Genomic DNA, 22,744 nt, shown 5'->3' with positions numbered 1-22,744 from the left:
TGTGCTGGTAAATGCCTATCCTAACATCGGCGAAGTAGTGACGAGGCTAGGACCAAACTAGCAAATAAACCTGTGCAATTCAACTATATACAGCGGAAAAGAAGAACATAAATAAACAGTCAAATATGGGAGGGGTAGCATGCTGCGGGAGAGATAACAATTCAGAATAGAAAAACAACAGGTAATTGAAGGAAACAGTAAATCTCGGATATCAACAAAGAATCAGAAATCAATAAGTGCACGACATCACCCTTCATGCTTTTACTCTCGTCCTCACTAAAGCAATCAAGTAATGAAAATGTGCACGACATCACCCTTCATGCTTTTACTCTCGTCCTCACCATATAATCAATATAATCGGCACGGAATGGTATATCGTGCGGCACGACTTCACCCTTCGTGCTTTACACTCTTTCCTCGCAAATCATACATGGCATCACCTTTCGTACTTTAACACTCTCTCACCAAAATAATACACGGCATCACCCTTCATGCTTTAACACTCTTCCTCACCCAAACAACACTCACAAATAATAGGGTAAGGGAATAAATAAAATTATAGTAAGAATCCCGGCAAGGGAACAATAGTTCAACAATCAAGCCCCGACAAGGGAATAACATCAAAAAAGCATCAACATCCCGGCTAGGGAGATAATCATCAAAAATAACAAATTCCGGGAAAGGGAGATAATATAGAGATTCTCTTCTCTTTTTCACTTTTACTTCACAACTCACTTCACAAATTTGAGCCAATGCTCTAACAGGTTCAATTTCTACTAATACTTTCATATTTCATTGTACGACTCGAGCCAACGCTCCTCAATGTTCAAATATCACAATTACTTCTACAAACTTTGTCCAACAATAGAAATCGTCAACGAAGCATGAACACTACAACAAAGCCATAATAATCACAATATAAGACTCACGGGCATGCTTGACACCAACGTATAGATACTCGTCACCATGCCTATACGTCGTACTCGACAAATACCACATAGCAAATAGGACTCGACTCCTAATCCCTCAAGCTAAGGTTAGACCAAACACTTACCTCGATGCCACGAATACAATTCACATCTCAATTACCGCTTTACCTCTTGATTCCACTACCAACTCGCTCGTATCTAGCCAAAAGTTACTTAATTACATCAATAAATGCTAAATGAATCAACTCCAATGCATGAAAATGAGTTTTTGAAAGTTTTGCCCAAAAAGTCAAAAATTGCCCCCGGGCCCACAAGGTCAAAACCCGAGGTTTGACCCAAAAAGCGATTACCCATTCCCCCACGAACGCAAATATATAATTTGTTTTGAAATCGGAAATCAAATCGAGGTCCAAATCCCCAATTTTTGAAAAACCTAAGTCCTACCTAAAACACCCAATTTCCCCATGAAAATCATTGATTTTGAGTTGAAATTATGTTAAAAGATGTTAATGATTCAAGGAAACGAGTTAAAATTGACTTACAATCGATTTTGAAGAAGAATTGTTCTTGAAAAATTGCCCTCGGGAGTTTGTGTTTTGAAAATATGTGAAAAATGGTTGATTTTTGGCTAAGTGTAAAAGTTGCAGGTCACAGGTATGGGAAATGCGAACAGGGGTTCGCAATTCTGCTAAGTTGGGAATTGCAAAAAAAGGTCTCGCATTTGTGAGCTGGGAAATGCGAAAGATAGGGTCGCATTTGCGACCACTGGCTAGGAAGGGAGGGGATGTCATTGGCGATAGAACCCTCGCAATTACGAGGATGGGCTGGCTTGGGCCTCTTTTGCATTTCTGACATGCATCTCACATTTGCGAGCCAGACTTCGCAAATGTGAAGCCTGTAGGCCTGCGATGCAACAGCTAAAAACCTGCAATTTTCTAAGTCCAAAATACACCCTGTGGCCTATCCAAAACTCACCCAAGCCCTCGGGCCTCAAACCAAACATGCACACAAACCTAAAAATATCAAACGGACTCGCTCGTGCATTCAAATCATTAAAATAACATCAACAACTATGAATTTAGCATCAAAATCATGAAATTTTCTTAAGAACTTCAAATTTTCAATTTTTTCAAAACTGATCCGATACACGTTGTTTCAAGTCCGTTTCTTACCAAACCTCACAAACTTATCTTAATTCACATATAAGACCTGTACCGGGCGCCAGAACAAAAATACGGGCTCGATACCATCAAGTTCTAATCACAATTGATTGCAAAATCTCATAATTAATTTCAGAAAATAATTTCTTTCAAAAATTCATTTCTCGGGCTTGGGACCTCGGAATTCGATTCCGGGCATACGCTCAAGTCCCATATTTTCTCCGTTTACCCAAAATATTGACCGAAGTCAACTTAATTCATTTTATAGTCAAATTTTATCATTTTTCGCAGATCTTTCACATATTGTCTTTCCGGCCATGCGCCTGGACTGCGCACGCAAATCGAGGTGATGCCAAAAGAGGTTTTTGAGGCCTCGGAAAGTAGAATTCACTTTTAAAACAAGTAAAAGGTCATCACAGTATTGAGAAAGGATTATGGTTATTCTCGTGGAAATTACTTATGGCTGAGTATTTGTGTTAGCTGAGGTAGTTAAGTGTTGGAACAAGTTCGGTTATAGTTGTTTCTCCCTTGCCGGGACGTAGTTACTTGTACTATTGATTCCCTTGTCGGGATAGTGTAGTTCTTTATTGATCCCTTGCCAGGACTCTTGTTATGATTGTTGTTGATTGTATGTGTGGATGTTGCATGCCGCAACAATGTTATATGTTGATCGGGTTGTACGCGCGCAACAATATTATATGTGGATCGGGTTGCACGCCGCAACAATGATATATGTGGGTCGGGTTGCATGCCGCAACAATGATATATGTGGATTGGGTTGCACGCCGCAATAGTGATAAATGATATGGATCGGGTTGTACGCCGCAACAGTGTTGTTATATATTGGGATCGGGTTGCGCGCCGCAACAATTGTTGATACAAAGTGTTTATAGATTGGATACAAGTTTCTTATTGTTTTGCCGTGAATTCTAAGCTGTCCTTATGTCGTTACTCTTGATTTATTGTTGATATTGATACACCTCCGCAGCATGTACCCTCCTCCCATCTCTACTTGTTTATTTCTGTTTTATTTTCCACTATATATTATATAACTGCACGGGTTCATTTGGTAGTCTGGTCCTAGCCTCGTCACTATTTTGCCGAGGTTAGGCTAGGCACTTACAAGCACATGGGGTCGGTTGTGCTGATACTACACTCTGCACTATGTGCAGATCCAAGAGCAGCTCTTGTACCATAGCATTTGGGTGGCTACCTTCAGTCCACGCGGAGATCCAAGGTAGACCTACAGGCCTCCGCAGGCCCTGGAGTCTCCTCTATCCTTTATTTCCTGTTTCATTTCTTTGATTCGAAAACAGTGTATCTTTATTTTTAGACTTTGTATTTAGCACTCTTAGATCGTCTGTGGTACTGTGACACCAGTTCTGGGTAATTAAGGCTTAAACAGTTGTATTAGATTCATATTTCAGATATTTTACTACATTTCTTCCGCTTAATGAAATTTCTGTTGTTTTTCACATTATTGCTTTATAAATGCTAAAAGGGTATAAAAATGGATTATGGTAATCGATTCAATAATTGGCTTGCCTAGCTCACATTAGTAGGCGCCATCACGACTCCCGAGGGTGGGAAATCCGGGTCGTGACAACTTATAACCTACTCAGATGCATCATTGAATATTAAAAACAAAACGTCTCGACTTATATCAATTAATATGTTACAATTGACTCATCGACTTATAACCCAGTGATGAATGAATGTAATTCATTAACTCTGTTATAATACAAATAATGAATACTATTATATCAATTAATAGAATAATATTATATTGGTTTATCAATTCATTAATTATTCGTACGTAGTAATGTATAAGATTGATCATCAATTACAATATAGTTTATGCGTGTATATGAAATTACTCATATATTTAAATATAACTTAAAAAATTACTTTACATAGATGCTATTATAATCTATTAAAAGTAATTACATAGTTAATAATTATTTATAATAATTGTAGTTAAGTAAAATAAATATTTATAGCTAAAAATAATTTTTTTATAGCTTATAATATTTAAAAACCAAAAAAGAAAAAAAATAATTTAACTTTTTTTTAAAAAACGACCAACGTTGGTTGCTTTTTTTGGTCAAACGGTCAAAACTTATTTACAGACCAAAAATAGCGACCAAAGTTGGTCGCTTTTCCTAATTCTAGAGACAAAAACGGGTTTCCCCTCATTTCTCTTATTTCCTTCCCCAAAATTTCCCCAACTCTCTCTTTCCCTCCCCTTCTCTATTTCACTCACCCAAATCCCATCCCCCACCCCGCGCCACCATTGTCCCCCTTGCTCGCCGCCGCGTCGCCACCCACTGCTTGCCGGCCACCACCAAGGTTAGAATTATAACCTTCAATCTTTGTTATTTCTAGTGTGTGTGTTACAATATTTGATGTATTATAGTTTATTGTTTCAATTAGTGTTTCAATTCTTTGAACATTGTATTTTATTGAGGATTAGAGTTTAGGTCTTGTTTTGATTAGTTTTGTTAATTAATTTTATTAACTAATTAGTTTAATTAGTGTTGAATTTAGTTTAGTTAGATTTGAATTATACTTTGTATTGTCTTGATAGTTTAGTTAGAATCTAGGGTTTAGGATATTAATTGAATCTTTAGGATATGAATTGGACTTTTAGTTTATGAATTGCACTTGTAGTTTATAAATTGTAATTTTAGGATATGATTTGAACTTTTAATTTACGAATTGAACTTTTTGGATATGAATTGGACTTTTAGTTTATGTATTGGAATTATAGTTTATGAATTGGACTTGTAGTTTATAAATTGTAATTTTAGGATATGATTTGAACTTTTAATTTATGAATTGAACTTTTTGGATATGAATTGGATTTTAGTTTACAAATTGAAATTTTAGCATATGAATTGAACTTTTAGGAAATGAATTGGACTTTTAGTTGATGTATTGGAATTTTAGTTTATGAATTGGACTTGTAGTTTATAAATTGTAATTTTAGGATATGATTTGAACTTTTTGGATATGAATTGAACTTTTAGTTTATAAATTGAAATTTTAGGATATGAATTGAACTTTTAGTTTATAAATTGAGTATTTTAGGATATGAATTGGACTTTTAGTTTATAAATTGAACCTTTTGGATATGAATTGATCTTTTAGTTTATGAATTGAACTTTTAGTTTATAAATTAAACTTTTAGTTTGTAAATTGAAAATTTAGGATATGAATTGAAATTTTAGGATATGAAATTAATTAACTAAAAATAGATTAGGATATGAATTAACTAAATTAATTTGTTATTGTTTTATTTGTATAGATGGAACATCGTACTTGGATGTACAATAGGAATTATCCTAATCGGCAGGGATTGCGGGAGGATTTTGTAGAAGGGGTGGATAACTTTATTAGACATGCAATGTCACTTCCACCATACCTAAGTGAAGGAGTAATTAGGTGCCCTTGTGTTAGGTGTGACTGTATGAAGTTTGGAAAACCGGCGGAAGTTAAGCATCATCTTCATAGGAATGGGTTTATAGCAAACTACTTTGTGTGGACTAATCATGGAGAGATCGATGGTAGCCATGGTATATTTCATAACGTGTTTGTGGGTGAAAGTAGTAGGTCGGTGGAGAATACAAATCATGATTCTAGAATTCACGATATGGTTGCGGATGCTTTTGGGATGCACTTAGGGGGTGAGCCCAATGAAAAATGTTGAACAAACTCTGTTGCAGTTAGATTACTAAGTATCAAATCTGATTGGAATATTTCTCAAGCATCCATGGACTCTTTCATTGACCTTATGAGTGAACTAGTTGACCTTAATATCAAATTACCTGGTGATTTCTATAAGGCAAAGAGATTAGTTTCTAAGTTATGACTTTCGTCAATGAGAATTGATTGTTGTGAAGATGGTTGCATGTTATTGTAACGACTTGACTGGTCATTTTTTCTTTCGAATCTCGCTCCCCTAAATAAAATTTTGCGCGCTTGCTTTAACTAATTTACGACCCACGGGGATGGTTGGTTCGGGATCGGAAGAATTTGGGTTGAAATATGCTCATTTGATTCCTTAAGATTTTCTTAAAAGGTTAAGTTTGACTTTGGTCAATATTTTTAGCAAACAGGCCCGAATTCGTGTTTTGATGGTCCCGGAGGGTCCGTAGGAAAATATGAGACTTGGGCGTATGGCCAGAATCGAATTCTGATGTCCCTGGGCCGTGTAATGAATTTTTATTAGAAATTGTTAAATTGAAATTCTAAGGATTTAAAGAAACTAAATAATGATTGATCACGTTGGTATCGAGCTCGTAGGTTAGTTTCGGAGCCCAGTACAGGTTTAATATATCATTTAAGACCTGCCCGCAAAATTTGGTGTCAATCCGAGAAGTATAAGTACATTTCAGCACGTTAGAAGTGAATTTAAGAACTTGAAGTTCATAAGCTTGATTCAATTGGTTTTAGGGGGGTAAATCTTAGATTTAGCGTTGTTTCGAGCATTCCGAAGGTTTGAGCAAGTCTGTTTCATGATTATAGGCTTGTCGATATATTCGAGTGGGGCCCGGTAGCCCCGAGCGTCAATCGAACGAGGCTCGAGTGAAGTTGGAAAAGTTGAGAAGAGCTGAAGCATCTGCTTTTGTTATAACCGTACCTGCGGTTGGTCAGCCGCAGGTGCGAGACCGCAAAAGCGATCGTCCTCTCGCAAATGCGGCCAAGGCAGGCCAGGCCCAAAACCTCAGAAGCGGCTCCCAAGCCGCAGAAGCGGCTTCAAAACCACAGAAGCGATCCCAGCCCACTTGGCCAATTCCGCAGATGTGGTCTCTTCCTTGAAGAAGCGGGACCGCAGAAGCGGAAATCACTGAAGCAGTGAGCTTCATTTATTACGGGTTCTAAGTTATTTTTGCCATTTCTTCACTCCTCCATTGGGCGATTTTAGAGCTTTTGAGAGAAGACCTTCATCTAGCATCTTGAGGCAAGTTTATCCTACCTATTTTTAGTTTAATACTTGTGTCTTAGATAGATTAAACACTAGGATTAAGGTAAAATCATAGGGTTAGAGCAAAACCTAGGGTTTTGACAAAAGTTAGATTTGACCACGAAAATTATTATGAAATGAATTAGAGATCATATATTATTGATCCTTGGGTTATAAAGAACATCTTTCTTCGAAAAATTTCGTTATTCGGGCACGTGGGCCCAGGCTCGGATTTTAGAAAACTTGTGTTTAAGGTTGGAAAATTGCTTTAATAGTGACAATGTGATCTTGTGAGCTTATATTGACTAGTTCTTACCCCATTTTACTAGTTTTGGATCGTTCGGCTCCAAATTGAGAGTTCAAGCTCGTTTTTAGTATTGGAAGTGCACTTTGGAGCGAGGTGAGTCTCCTTTCTAACCTTGTAAAAGAGAATTGTCCACATAGGAGTAAAAATTGTATAATTTTCCACTAAATACGGGGGCTACATACGCACTAGGTGACGAGAGTCCGTGTCAATGTTATATGTCTTCTTGATAATGTGATCATTTTTGGATGTGCTAGAGAATTGGAAATAAACATAAGTGAATATATAATGTGTTGGGCATGTGTAAGAGTTTATTGAATGTAAATGCGCCTTCTTATATTTTTCTGTTGATAATTGAGATTTGTGGATCGGGCCGATAGCCTCGGTAGAAATAGATGCATCTATAATTCGCGTCATTCGACCCTATGGCAGTGCACGATTTATTTTATGTTGGATCGGGTCGTCGACCTCGGCATAACTTGCGCATGATATTTGTGTGAATGTATTATTGATGACTTGACTGATACATGGTTTGAATTGTAAAGGGATTAACTGGGATATTAAAATGACATAACTTAGAAATCCTTATTTCAATTGCTATAAAATTGTGACCATCATGCCTGACATAACAACATATCATATTATTTGGCCCTAATAGCTATCAAGTCGACCTCTCGTCTTTACTTCTTCGAGATTAGACGAGATACTTACTAGGTACATATTGTTTATGTACCCATGCTACGCTTCTGTACTTAATTGTACAGACTCTGAGGCAGGTACATCTGGCTATCATACCGGTGCGCATCCCTGATCATTGTCCAAGACTTCCACGGTGAGCTGCTTCCCTTCCTGTGTAGATCAGCAGCTGGATGGAGTCTTTCTTACTTTTGACTGTCTATTCTGTTTCAGACAGTAGGATAGATGTATTATTTTGTATATCCTGCTATTTGCCCACAACTTGTGACACCAGGTCTTGGCACACACATTAGTATACAATTCTTTTGGATTGTATAACTATTACTGAATATTGCATATTATCACTTGTTTTTTTTTTGCAAGTTAAGAAAAATATTATAATTGTTTTGGTAAGTAAAATAAGACTTCACTAATACTTCCGCGTTGGCTTGCCTGATAACGGTGTTGGGCGCCATCATCACCTATTATGGAAATGGGTCGTGACAGTTATATTATAAAGATGATGCAAATTTAAACAGTTGTAAATTTTGCGAAAAGCCTTGTTTCAAAAAGCTTTCCAGCGGGAATATGGTCGCTATCAAGGCGATGCATTATTTACCTCTTATACCTAGGTTAAAGAGGTTATATGCGTCGATGAGTTCTGCTCCTGAGAAGGGAGGATCCTTGCACACTAGAGGTGCAATCAGCCTAGGGATAATAAAAAGAAGATTGGTACGTAATTGCTTAATTTATTTTAATTTTCAAAGTATATACATTCTGTATATTAACTAAAATTTATGAATTTTCAGGAAATGAAGTTGGGGCGTCCAATGAACCAAGATGAGCTATTCAAAGAGACTCATATTGTAAAGAAGAAGAAAGAGACGGATCAAGAAAGGTGGGTTGAGGGCCGAGCCTCGACTGTACATGTAAGGTTTCACTTTTCATTAAGTATTTTGATTTACTTTTATATAAATTTTGAAATACTAATTCAATATAATATTTCTTATAGGGTCGCTTCACAACTGACGTGGAAGAATTCATACGCAGTCAGCCACCTAATGAGTCGGACGAGCCAATCCAACCTTCGGATGAGGATGCTGAAAGAATGTCGATGGAGGCTGCCAGCGGTCCAAAATGGGGGAAGGTATATGAGCTTCCTACTAAGAAATTCAATCTCTATAAGTGTGGAATGCAAGGAATAGGGACTTCCTCGCAAGGCGAGCAACTTGACGGGGAGAGCCTCTCCTCTATGCGGGAGACTGTGACAAAGCTCACATCCGAGCTAGAAGCGGCCAAGGAAAGAGAAAAGCTTAGAGATGCTCAGTACATTGGCATGCAAGCTCAGTACCAGGGCATGCAAGAGTAGCTCAAATCTCTCTTAGCTTCTGGAGCTTTTCCGATTCCCCGGTCTCGTGAATCACCGCCAGAGACTCGACTTGAAGGGTGAGCGTTCCTTCCGTCTTCCCCGTGCTCGTTCCTCCCGTCCTCCCCATGATCGTTCTTCCCATCCTCGACAAGTATACCCTTCTGTATACTATCTTGTTGATGAAAGTTCATCAGACGGTGATGGTAATGATGTTGTACAAAATACTCCTTGACTCTTATATACTTTGAACTAGACAAATAGAACTGGTTTTGAACTAGGTGTAATAAGCGTTAACTTAGTTTAATTTGTTAGTTCTATTGAACTTTAATTTGTTGGTTTTAATGTGATTTTTGAATTGTGTTGTTGTTGTTTTTGTGTTGTTGTTGTGGTGTTGTTGTTGAGTTGTTGTGGAGATTTTGGTATTGAAATTGTAGTTTATGAATTGAATTATATTGTTATTTAGGGAATTTGGTATGCTGGCAGGTGATGTAGTTGCCAAAACAGACAGTTTTTGCCAAAATTATACCCAGAAAAGCGACCAAATTTGGTCGCATTTTTATTTTAAAAAAATATTTTCTGGGCAATAGCGACAAAGGTTGGTCACTAATTAACCCAGATTTCCTAAAAAGTGACCAACTTTGGTCGCTATTCTATTAAAAAAAATTCTGGAAATTAGCGACCAATTTTGGTCGCTTATGTTTAAAAAAAATTAAAAAAAAAGCAACCAACTTTGGTTGCTATTTTTCAGATTTTAAATACAATATTTGGTTTACAGACCAAAGTTGGTTGCTATATTTTGAATAATAATAAATAAAAAAAAGTAATTTAAATATAGAGATCAACTTTGGTCGCTAAATTTATATTATTAAAATATTAAAGCGACTAAAGATGGTCGGTATATTGTTTACCCGGAATATTTGGTCCTTTTACCTTAGAGACCAAAGTTGGTCGCTAATTAGTGACCAAGTTTGGTCTCTAAGGTAAAGGGACCAGCAAAATAGCGACCAAGACAGTTTGGACGCTTTTTGGTCGCTTTGTGACTTGTAAGCAACCAACTTTGGTCGCTTTTTGTGGTCGCTTTTTTCTGGATTTCTAGTAATGCACTTGTTTGAATGGTTGTTATATATCGTTTCATAATGTATCATATCGTATCATATTGTAATGTATCCTTTGATATATACAACATTTGGATAGATTGTATTATTTGGCATGGTTTTTATGATCTTCTGGACCAACAACCAACAATATGAAGCATAAACTTGCAATATTACATGGAAAAGTGAGGTACGAGGTATAATTATTATATAAAAAAGTATGATAGATAGTAAAATAAAATTATTTAATAATATAGAAAGGCGAGATGAGAGAAAAAACTAAGGTAACGATACGACCACACCAAATCGGTCATTACATAAAGTGATACTTTTCGTCATTAGAAAACGACAAATTTATGATACGATACAATAAAATTTAAGAAACAATCAAAACAAACATTGTATTTAAAGTAGAAATACGATATAAAACAATAGGTAACAACCATCCAAACAAGCTATTATTGTTTTACTCTTTTTCATGAGAAATTTCACAATTTATAGATGAAGCAATATGCATCTAGCTTTTAGGACAAATGTTATCTCCCTATTTTCTGTTTAACCCAAAAATATTTGGATAAAACAATTAAATCTATATTTTATAAGACCTAAATATTATTTGGATAAAATAATTAAATTTATATTTTATAAGATCACTAATAATCGCTTCAAATCGGAGCTTAGTTGGCTAAGATAATAAGTAATTAGTTGGCTAAGAAAAATAAGCAATAAGTAATAAAAAGGAAAGAATAATCTTATTGAGATTATTTATGAGCCACAATATTACAAAGTAAATATTGATTACTCAGCTTGACAATTGTGAAATACAATAACTAATAATAGTGAGTAAGTACAGCAGAATCAGAATAAATATACAAGTGAAGGTGTTTATAGCCTAATGTTCACATCTCTAGTTCCACTCTTACACGTTGCTCAGGGTGGTTGTTAATGGCTGATTGTAACGATCCGCCAGTCGTCTCATGAGTTACCGCTCTGTTTCTCCCATTTTTTCTTTTTATTGCTTTGTATAATGACTCTATATGTGATCGGGTTGATTGGTTAGGGTTCGGAAAAGAATTGGTAAGGTTTGAGACACTTAGTCTATTTTGAGGAAGGTTAAGTTGGAAAAGTCAACTGGATATTAACTTATATTTTAGAGGGCCCGGATGTGAGTTACGATGGTTCGATTAGCTTCGGGAGGTGATTTGGGACTTAGGAGCGTGATCAGAATGAGTTTTGGAGGTCCGGAGTAGATTTAGGCTTGAATTGGCGAAAGTGGATTTTTGGCGATTTCCGGTTGGTAGGTCAGATTTTGATATAGGGGTCAGAATGGAATTTTGAGAGTTTCAGTAGTTCCGTTGTATTATTTGGGATGTGTACAAATTTTCAGGTCATTCAGACGTGGTTTGGTTGGGTTTTTGATCAAAAGCGAAATTCGGAAGATTTTGGAAATTTAGGCTTGAATCCGATGTGGTTTGGTTGATTTGATATTGTTTGAGGTGTTTTGAAGATTGGTACAAGTTTGAATAAGGTTTTGGGATATGTTGGTGCCTTTGGTTGAGGTCTTGGGTGCCTTGGGTGAGTTTCGGAGGGTTGAACGGATCATTTTAAGTTAAAGAAAAGTTGCAGATTTTGGTTTCAGCTGTTGCAGGAATTTTGCTCTTCGCGTTCGCTAATGGACCCTCGCGTTCGCGAAGGGTCAGGAAGGGAGGCATTAGGTTTGGCCTTTGTGTTCGCGATGGGGAGTCCCGCATTCCCGAAGGGCCGGAATGGTAGGCATCGCGTTCGCAAGAGGCCTGGCCGCATTCGCGTAGGTTGGTGAAGCGGAGGCATTGCATTTGCGATGGTGAGATCGCGTTCGCGAAGAAGAATGTTGTTCAATGGAATTTTGTGCTTTGCGAAGGCGAGGCTTTGACCACGTTCGTGTAGAAGCATTTCAAGCCGGGACAGAAGGTTTAAATAGTCATCTTGTCCGCGAATTTGGGGTTTATTTCCTCCATTGTTGGTCGTTTTTGGATCTTTTTGAAGAGGATTGAAGAGGGATTCAAGGGAAATCACTTGGAGGTAAGATTCTTGGACTTAAACCTCGATTATATTGTGAAATCTACCTAATAAATCATGGAATCTAAGCAAAAATTTGAGTAAATAGGGCTTGAGATTAAGGGACTTTAAAATGAGAATTTGAGGGGCCATTTGGACTCCGATTTCAGTGTTCTTGGTATGTATTGACTCGTGGGAGGATAAGGATTCCGTTGATGTGATTTTTATTGAATTCCAAGACGTGGTCCCAAAGGTCGGGTTTTGGTAATTTCGGGATTTGTATTGTAAATTGATTATTGTTGCTTGGGCTTCGTTTCCTTAGCATATTTTGACGCCGTGATTCTGATTTTGGATAGATTCGACATGAGTGAAGGCCGATTCGAGGGGCAAAGGCATCATGATCTAGAGATTTGACCGGTTTAAGGTGAGTAATGATTGTAAATGATGTTTTGAGGGTATGTAACCACGGATTTGCACATCGTTGTGCTATAGTGAGGTAACACACATGCTTGATGACGAGCGCGGGGTCGTGCACTATTGGGGATTGTGACTTAGTCCATCTCGAATGACTATTTTGCCGCGTATTTGACTGAAATCTGTTTGCCATCATCATTATTTGGGCTGAATGCCATATTTGGGCTTCGTGCCAACTATTTGAACCCTTAGGGGACTTCTATTGATATTTTCTCATTGTTTTGACTTTATACTTGAACTCAGTCATGTTATATTTCACTGTTTTCGTACTTAGCCATGTTTACTCTGTTTTAACACTTAAATGATCTTTTAAATGATATTTTGGGCTGAGAATCATGTTTTTACTATTGCCCGAGTGGCTTGTGAGGATTTTGACTGAGTAAGGTCGAGGGCCTATGTTGTGAGGAAACATTTGATATTGATTATGGGGCCGAGGGCCTGAGACATGTACGCCACATGGTGGATTGTTGATATGAGGCCGAAGGCCTAGTGATGATGCCACGTGATGGCTTGATATTACGCTTGGGCCGTAAGGGGCCCCTATAAGAGTCTGCACACCCCCAGTGAGTGCGGGTACCCATTATGATGTGAGATACAGCCCGAGGGTCTGGCATTGTTCTAAGACTCTGCCCGAGGGGCGAACCTTTATGTGTTTATTTTCCTTGATTGCCTGTTAGTTACTTGCTTAAATTGTTGAAAAAGGGTTTCGTGAAGTTTAATTTGAGTTAAATGACTTTCACTTATCTTACACTGGTTTTACTACTTCATTATAGACTGCAAATGTGCTTTACGTGATTTTCTGCTTTCAGTGCTTATTTATGATTATTACTCACTGAGTTGGGGTACTCACTTTACTCCCTGCACCCCGTGTGCAGATTCAGGCGCATTTGGTCCCGCTTCCGAGTGTTAATCAGTTCCAGCTTATGTGGATCTGAGGAGTCTTTAGGTATCTGTTGGCGTTCGCAGCCTAGTGCTCTTCCCTATCTTATTAATTCATGTTCTTAGTTTTGTATTAAACCTTGTAGTTTCCTCTAAGTATTACCGATTGTTTAGATGCTCATGACTAGTGACACCCCGATATTGGGCTGTGTTGGGTTGTATTCCGCATATTATACTATCATCTGCTTAAACCTTGGATTATTTTATCATGCTTTAGACTGTTTCTTACTGTTAAATTGTTAATTACTGAAATGGGAAGTATCGGCTGGCCTTGTCTTCATGAGAGGCGCCATCACGACCGGATCCACGTTTAACGTCGTGACAAGTTGGTATAAGAGCCTAGGTTACCGAGGTCTCACGAATCATGAGCAGGTTTAGTAGAGTATCGCAGATTGGTACGGAGATATCTGTATTTATCCTCGAGAGACTGCAGAACCTTTATGAAAAACTTCATATTCTTGAAATTCTTGTCGTGCGACTTTGTTGATCCGAGTATTAAACTTATGTTGTTCTATTCTCTCACAGATGGAGAGGACACGCGCTACCGGCTAGGATGGACGACCACCAGTACCACCAGTTGTGGCCACTAGAGGCCGAGGACGCGGTCGTGGTCGTGGTAGGGGCAGAGCAGCTAGGGCAGCACCTGCAGATCCACCAGCTGCGCCAGTTCAGGATCAGGTCCTAATTATGGGCGCTCCAGCAGCACCAGCTATGCCAATTGTGTTTCCGGGTCTTTAGGAGGCCTTGGCTCAGATCTTATTAGTTTGCACTGACCTAACTCAGGCGGTTTCAGCCACTACAACCGCAGCTACTTCTCAGGCTGGGGGAGGCAATCAGACTCCCGCCGCTCGCACACCTGAGCAGGTCGTGCAAGGACTTCAGACACCGGGGGCACATCCAACCCAGCCGGTTACAACTACTCAGTACTATGTAGTTCCTGCCATGCCAGAGGACGAGCAGCGTAGGTTGGAAAGGTATGGTATACTTCAGCCTCCGACCTTTAGTGGTGTAGAGGGCAAGGATGCCCAGGGCTTCTTGGATAAGTGTTAGAGGATGCTTGGTACATCGGGTATTCTGGAGACCAGCGGGGTTGATTTCACTACTTATCAGTTTTCTGGAGCTGCCTTCACTTGGTGGGAGGCTTTTGAGAGGCGTAGGCCTGTTGGTGCAGCACCCCTTACCTGGAAGCAGTTCTCCGTTCTCTTTCTGGAGAAGTACGTGCCGTAGTCCCATAGAGAGGAGCTGCGTAGAGAGTTTGAGTGGTTGCGTCAAGGAGAGATGACTGTGATGCAGTATGAGATGAGGTTCTTTGAGTTAGCTCGTCATGCTATTTAGTTGGTTCTGAGCGATAAAGAGAGGATTAGGAGGTTTGTTGATGGCCTCACTTATCAGTTCGTATTCTCATGACCTGGGAGAGGGTGATTGGTGCTACCTTTGAGGAGGTTGTAGACATTGCTCGGGAAATTATGTTTTTTCGTCGCTAGGAGCGCGAGGAGAGGGAGGCCAAGAGGCCTCGAGGATCTGGTAGTTATAGTGGTACTCCTTCGAGAGTTCAGTTTCAGCACGGCATAGGTCGTCCATTCAGGCATGCTCAGCCAACTCGCCCAAGTTATCGTGGGGCGTCATCGGGTCATGGTTCTCACAGTTCTTATCAGGGCTAGTCATCACTTAGTGCCCTTCCAGCTTAGAGCTCGTCCCGTGTTCCATCAGTTCAAGGCTCTTCTATGCCAGGTGCATCTGCTACTCACTCCGGTGCGAGGGGTTCCCTTAAGTCCCCTTCTCCAGCACATGGGAGTTGTTATGAGTGTGGTGAGATGGGTCATATATGGAGGCAGTGCCCTCGTCGTCTTGCAAGGTCATCTCAGCAGAGGGATCAGTCATCGGCTTCAGCGCCAGTTACTTTACCACCACCCGCCCAACCAGCTAGGGGTCGCCCCAGAGAGGGAGGTCGATCAGGTGGCGGTCAAGCCCGTTTCTATTCACTTCCAAGCAGACCCGATGCTATTGCTTTAGATGTTGTTATTACAGGTATTGTTTCAGTCTGCCACAGAGATGCCTCTGTATTATTTGATCTCGGTTCCACCTTTTCTTATATGTCATCATAGTTTCTCGTTATTTGGGTATGCCCCGTGAGTTTCTTGCTTCACCTGCTCATGTATCTACCCTGGTGGGCGATATTGTTGTTATAAACCGTGTGTATCAGTCGTGTGTGGTGACTATTTGGGGTCTGGAGACCCGTGTGGATCTTTATTATTGTATGGTGGATTTCGATGTCATTTTGGGCATGGATTGGCTATCTCTGTGTCATGCTATTGGGGACTGTCATGCTAAGACAGTCACATTGGCTATGCCGGTGTGTGCCACATATTGAGTGGCGAGGTATGACTGATTATGTTCCCAGTAGAGTGATCTCATTCTTGAAATCCCAGCGTATGGTTGGGAAGGGTTGTCTTTCGTATCTAGCCTTTGTGAGGGATGTCGGTGATGAGATTCCTAGTATTGATTCTGTTTCAGTTGTAAGGGATTTTCCCGATATGTTTCCTGCAGACCAGCCGGGCATTCCACCGGACAAGGATATTGATTTTGGTATTGACCTGGTGACGGGCACTCAGCCCATTTCTATTCTGTTGTATCATATGGCACCAGCTCAATCGATAGGTCAAAGACAGAAAGATAGTACCAGTGACATCTCTAATCTTTGAGAAAATCGGGGTCTTTTCCACATAATAGCGTCAACCAAAGACCGGAGCATCTTAGCAGACACTGGAGAGAAATCCCTAGTAACTTCGTCGCTCAAAAATGATTTGGCAAACTCCAAAACATGACTTATAATAAATAATCTTTCAAATGGGAGACTTCACTTGAGTTAGCCGCTGGCGCCCGACAACGTCTTGACCCCTATCCAATTTTTGGGCCAATTCCCTTTTCGTACTACCAAAAAATGATATTCTTGTTGAATCCGAGTTTGAGGACGCCCTAAAGCGCTCATGGTGTCATTATGAATATAAAACCAAAACTATTAAAGCCTAGAAATATACATGCCCAGTTGAGATGGGATATTATTCTTGCTCGAGCTGGATGATTAAAAATTATCATGTCCAGTTCCCTCGGGGGATGGATCTATAAGAATTCACCTATCCCAATAACAAAAAAACCTGACTTGAATGATCCTGTATTAAGAGCTAAATTGGCTAAAGGTATGGGTCATAATTATTATGGAGAGCCCGCATGGCCCAATGATCTTTTATATATTTTTCCAGTAGTAATTCTAGGTACTATTGCATGTAATGTAGGCTTAGCCGTTTTAGAACCATCAATGATTGGTGAACCGGCAGATCCATTTGCAACCCCTTTGGAAATATTACCTGAATGGTATTTCTTTCCTGTATTTCAAATACTTCGTACAGTGCCCAATAAATTATTGGGGGTTCTTTTAATGGTTTCAGTACCTGCGGGATTATTAACAGTACCTTTTTTAGAGAATGTTAATAAATTCCAAAATCCATTTCGCCGTCCAGTAGCGACGACTGTCTTTTTGATTGGTACCGCAGTCGCCCTTTGGTTGGGCATTGGTGCAACATTACCTATTGATAAATCCCTAACTTTAGGTCTTTTTTAAATTTTTAAATTGATTCAATTGTGAAATAACACGACATGTGTATCTAGGGAATAGTTTCTTCAAAGCGAATTCTCCCTAGATACATCTATTCAATTTAATTCTGAATTTATTTTGAATATATGATATTAAATTTGATTCAGATAGGAATCCAAAAAGATGGTAGGTACGTTTTTTTCATTCACAAAAGCAACTAATTTAAACCTAAAATCCTAAAATGAAGAAGATTTTGTTGATTCATTTCTAGATCTAATCGATACCTTATTGATTTAGCATCGTCTACTCGAATTAGATTCGAATGAGATGTAAGACAAAACATGTGTACATTTGTTTACTTTCAGATACTCTATACGAAATAGGGTATATAGTACTATCAATTTATTTTCAATCGTGGATGTCGCGCCCCTTTTTCCTCGCGGAAGCAGGTTCATGACATTTGGGAGGACAACTCGTTCCCTTTAGGGAATTAGGTTAAATTGAAGAGTCGCCACCTAATGATTTGAGTGCATTAGGACACTAAGAAGAATTTGATCTAGGAAACCAGAGATTGGGTAAAAGCTTGAAATTATCCCGAGGGGAAGGTGTTATGCACCCCTCAAGATCCACAAGTGTGGTTCCTAGCCAGGCTATGGTTGTGACTTTAAGTGTAAATAACATGAAGGCGAGTAAGACTTCAAATAATAGGGGATTTGCACATAAGGGTTGTAAATAGATGAAATTAAAAGAAAATAAAAGAAAAGCTGAATTTTGAGAAAATAGTTGGAAATTTGAAAGTAAACAATGAGATAAACAAGTAAAGGAAAGGGGGTCCTAGGTTTATAAATAATATGGATCACCCCAAACAATATCCGGTAATCACTCCTCAATGAGGGGCTACATGAGATGTTATCGCGTGGTCATCATATCCATATCTACCATTTCCCACCCCGTTAAGGTATTAAAGCGCGAAATAGTCTCGTTTACTTATTGAATGCTATTACCCGCCCCAATCCTATTAGCCCCGGAGGTACTTGGGACTACTAATCCTAAAAGGGAGGAAACATTGGCTTATTTTTGGTTTCAAAGGTAAGAAATGCTAGGGCGACAATCAAAAACACGTATAACAAGTATAGGGAGGCACATAAACAAATAAGGCTCAAACAGACCTCCTTAAATCAAAGAAAGCATATTGTTTAGCATGTCTTGTACGTACTGATTAAGGTCGGATTAAACTTAAAGGGTTGAGATAGACAGATTTATTACATATTTCAAATAAGAAATCCGAATCAGGCCTGCCTGCCGGTTGTAATTAACAAAAATCTGATTCAGTTTACAAGTTTATCTTATGACTTGCCTAGGTGTTAGACGAAACCTATAGGCATGATATCTACTGGTCTAAAAAATAGAAGTATGCTGATTTTAGGAAAAGAAATTGTCAGTCAATCAGGAAAGGCGAGTTTTGGTAAAAGAGCATAAGTTCCACAGACGTTAGTCATCATTGTTACTAATTTTAGACTTATAAACAAGTGAAACGATTCAGGTTTGGTTGATAGTTCCTATAAGCATGCTTTCTAGGCATTGTTGATTTTAAACTTTTTTTTACAGATGCAACAAGAGTGCAGAAAATCCTATAGGCATGGAATCTAAATGTTGTACTTCATTAAACCTATGAACACATTTACCTAGTGAGAGATGTATATGCAAAATTCAGAATGGCCTATAGACATGTTTTCTAGATGCATATGCAGGATTCAGGTTTCGAGTAATTACAGACATGGTAACATATGAAAGTGCAGAATTCTATAGACATGGCATCTACATGAAGGTGCAGAGGTTCTTATAATCATGATATCTATATGTGAAGGTGCAGAACTCCTATAGGCATGATGTCTATATGAATGAAGAATCATGTAAACCTATAAACAAGATATCTACAGTTGAGAGTGCAGAAATATGTAAACCTATAGGCAGGATATCTACCCTTTGCATACAGTTACCCCTCCCTCTTTTAACTAGCCATCCCCAATAGTTTATTACAAAGTTATTACAGCCCGGAATGAAATAAAAAAAATACATCAGAAATTGAAAAATTACAACAAAGGAGAGTCTGATTCAGACTTCCTGTCTGAAGCGTGCAGTAAACCAACTCCAAAGATCAAGATCCAAAGCCTTTCTCTCATTTGGATGTGTCAGAGTTCCCTAAGAGCCTCAAATGGACTCTGGGCAGTGCTCACACCAAAATGCATTGCAGGATTAAGTCATAGTGCAGTGTGGAAGGGCCAGCCCTCAAGTGTCCAAGTTCAGAGGGAACTCAAGGTCCCAAGGCAAGGCTCACAGGAGGGGGGGGGGGGCAGAACTTAGAAGCTAAGAGTGTATGCAAGTGCAGAAGGGCAATTCTGAAAGGGGAAAGGAGAAGGAAGTAACTTAAAAACAATGCACATAAGGGTAGGAATTTACAGGAAGAGCAGGCAAAGGGGCATACCCAGCAATGAGACATACTGGCACACCCTCCAGCCTACTTAGAGGTTAAGACCTTAGGGATTCAAAACTCAGTTCATAGACAACAATTCTTGTTGTCATGCCCTAAGTCTCGACTTACAAATCATAGGGGTAATGGGATAGGGAGAAAGTGTTCACAAAAAGAGCCAAGCAGTAGCACATAGGCATATTAAGTTAGATGCTAAACTTTACAGAAAACAATAAAGTAGACATGGATAGAAGATTGTAAGTAAACACATTGGGGTGATACTGAAAATTAAGTTAGGACATACCAGTTTCAAAGGGACAAGTAAATAAGAAATCAGTAGTCTTGTAAAAGCCAAAGTGCAGACAAGAAGCAAGAACACTCTAAGTATGAATTCAGAAGAGGTTGTGAGCTTGTGAAGTCTGAAGTGTGTAGTGGTGAAAAGGGGTCGTGCCTTTTATAGTGTAGAAAGTAAGCATAAATAAGGTAAGAAAATAGTTTGAAGACTGATTGTCAATCAATTACACAAGATTTCCCTTAATTAAGGGATTCAGATTCAAAGGGGTAAAACTAATTAAGGAAAGAAAGTAGTCAATCACTTTGTGCAAAGTAGTAAATTAGAGGAAAATACATAAAGGTTATTTAAGGACAGGGTCTTGATAGTACACAGTTTGTTACAATAAGGCAAGAGAATCAGTTAACAGCCAGAAAATCAGAGATCAAAGATTTGGTATGAATGAACCAAGTCAGAAAGGTGGAAAAGGTTTTAACTTAAGGAAAATCAGTAACAATCAATTAGACCTATTAAAAAGTAATTCTGAATCAATCACTAGTTTGAAAACCTCTTTGAACAAAGAATCATCACACATATAAAAAGCATACAGACACGTTTAAACATGAAAGAACTTTGTCATGCCCTTGCAAAATCAGTAGAAAGCCAGTGCAGGAGAGTTTTAGAAAAAGTTTAGAATTATACAAAAACAAAGATGTCCAAACTTAGTTCGGACTTAAAATCAGTCATAAAAGAGTTAAGGGTTCTAAAAAGATAAAACCCTAGTTCACATAATCAAACCTCGGCAGAATCCCCAAATTCTAAGGTTTCCACATTGAATCAAATACAAAGATAAGGAGGCAATTAGTTGAAACAAACTTAGGGATTTCTTTCAGAAACTCATGAGAAAGCACACTATTTGCCCAAGTAAAGGTTAGTTTTGATGATGCCCAAGTAAACATCGGCATTATCTCACATTTTTATGCAACTTTTCGATGATGCCAAAAGGGGGAAAAAGGTTGTGCTTTAAACAAGTGATGTTTATAACCTAATGTACCTGGTCCTTGATGATAAGTGATAAAAAGGAAAAATGTTTCTAACATTGTGTTGATGTTGAGCTTAGTTGAAATAGGGCCTAAGCTTATGAAAAGCACAGAGTTTGTCATCATCAAAAAAGGGAATTTGTTGGCCCAAGTAAAGGTTAGTTTTGAAGACTGACAAAGGAACTCAGGATGAACCAGGTCCATTCCTCAGGTGCACAAAAATGGGCAGATTCGAGCATGTGGGTTGTACGTGAAGGAGATAAGCTTAACTTGGTGTATTTAATATCTCCTGATCAAAAAGGTTGCATAATTGATAAGGAGAAGGACTCCTTAATCAAAGAGAACACTATCCAAGATAGGGAAGAAGTTAGAAGTCGAAATCAGCTAGAACTCTTCTACCAAGGAAGAGATGCATCACAACTCTTGTTATTTCTTCATCTACTAACTCTATAAATGTCAGGATGTTCTGACATTACAAGTGTTGCAGAAAAACGCAGAAGTTAAACGTGAATTGAGAGCAAAATAGTAAGGCTTTTTGCAAGCAGTTCGTATGTGATTCAAGTGTGCAAACCTGAAGTTATATGAACCAGATTGAAGAACCATCTCCACAAAGAGTTTTATGTGTCTTTCTTTATTTCTAGTTCAATTGTAGTAGGTGTTTTCATATTGTACCTTTCAGCTTTCATAGAAGCAATTGTATTAGGTACCTAGAGTGTTCAAGTTAGAGTTAACTTGAAGTTGTCGCAACAGTTAGAGGTTGATTGCTACAACTGGATTAGAGGTAATCCTTAGGTTTACAAAGAGTTTTTGTAAATGCTGTTTTGGCTTAGTGATTTTAGTGGAAGTTTGGGAAAATCTTATTGAGTAGTAGGTCGTGATTTTTTCATCTTTTGAGCCGGGTGTTTTCCACATAAAAATCTCTGTGTTCTTTACTTTATTTTACTTTTTATTCCTCAACCAGTAGTAGTTAGAACACCTAGAAGAACCAGGTTCTTCTAGAGTAAAAATTGGGTACCACACAAATCACCGCCCCCCTCTTGTGTGGTATTGACATTTAGAACAACAATTGGTATCGGAGTGGGTTATTCTTGGAGAGGCTAACACCTTAGGAAAAGATCAACATGAGTGCACTACCTAGGAACTGAGAAGGGCAATCCACTGCTAGGCCTCCACTGTTCAATGGACAGTACTACTCTTAGCGGAAGAACAAGATGAAAGATCACATCATAGGAGAAGACTATGAACTCTAGGACATAGTCACTGATGGTCCTTTGGCAACTACAATGAAAATGAGGAAGGAGTGGATGTGCCAAAGAAAAGGGCTGACTGCACTGTTGAAGACTTAAAGAAGTGGGAGAAAACTGCTAAGGCCAAGAAATGGCTTGTGTGTGGACTAGGTCAAGATGAGTACAGTAGGATCCAAA

Source organism: Nicotiana sylvestris, chromosome 9 (assembly GCF_000393655.2).
Source record: "Nicotiana sylvestris chromosome 9, ASM39365v2, whole genome shotgun sequence".
In the NCBI taxonomy this organism is placed as follows: domain Eukaryota; kingdom Viridiplantae; phylum Streptophyta; class Magnoliopsida; order Solanales; family Solanaceae; genus Nicotiana; species Nicotiana sylvestris.
Note: the sequence above shows the minus strand (reverse complement) of the source record.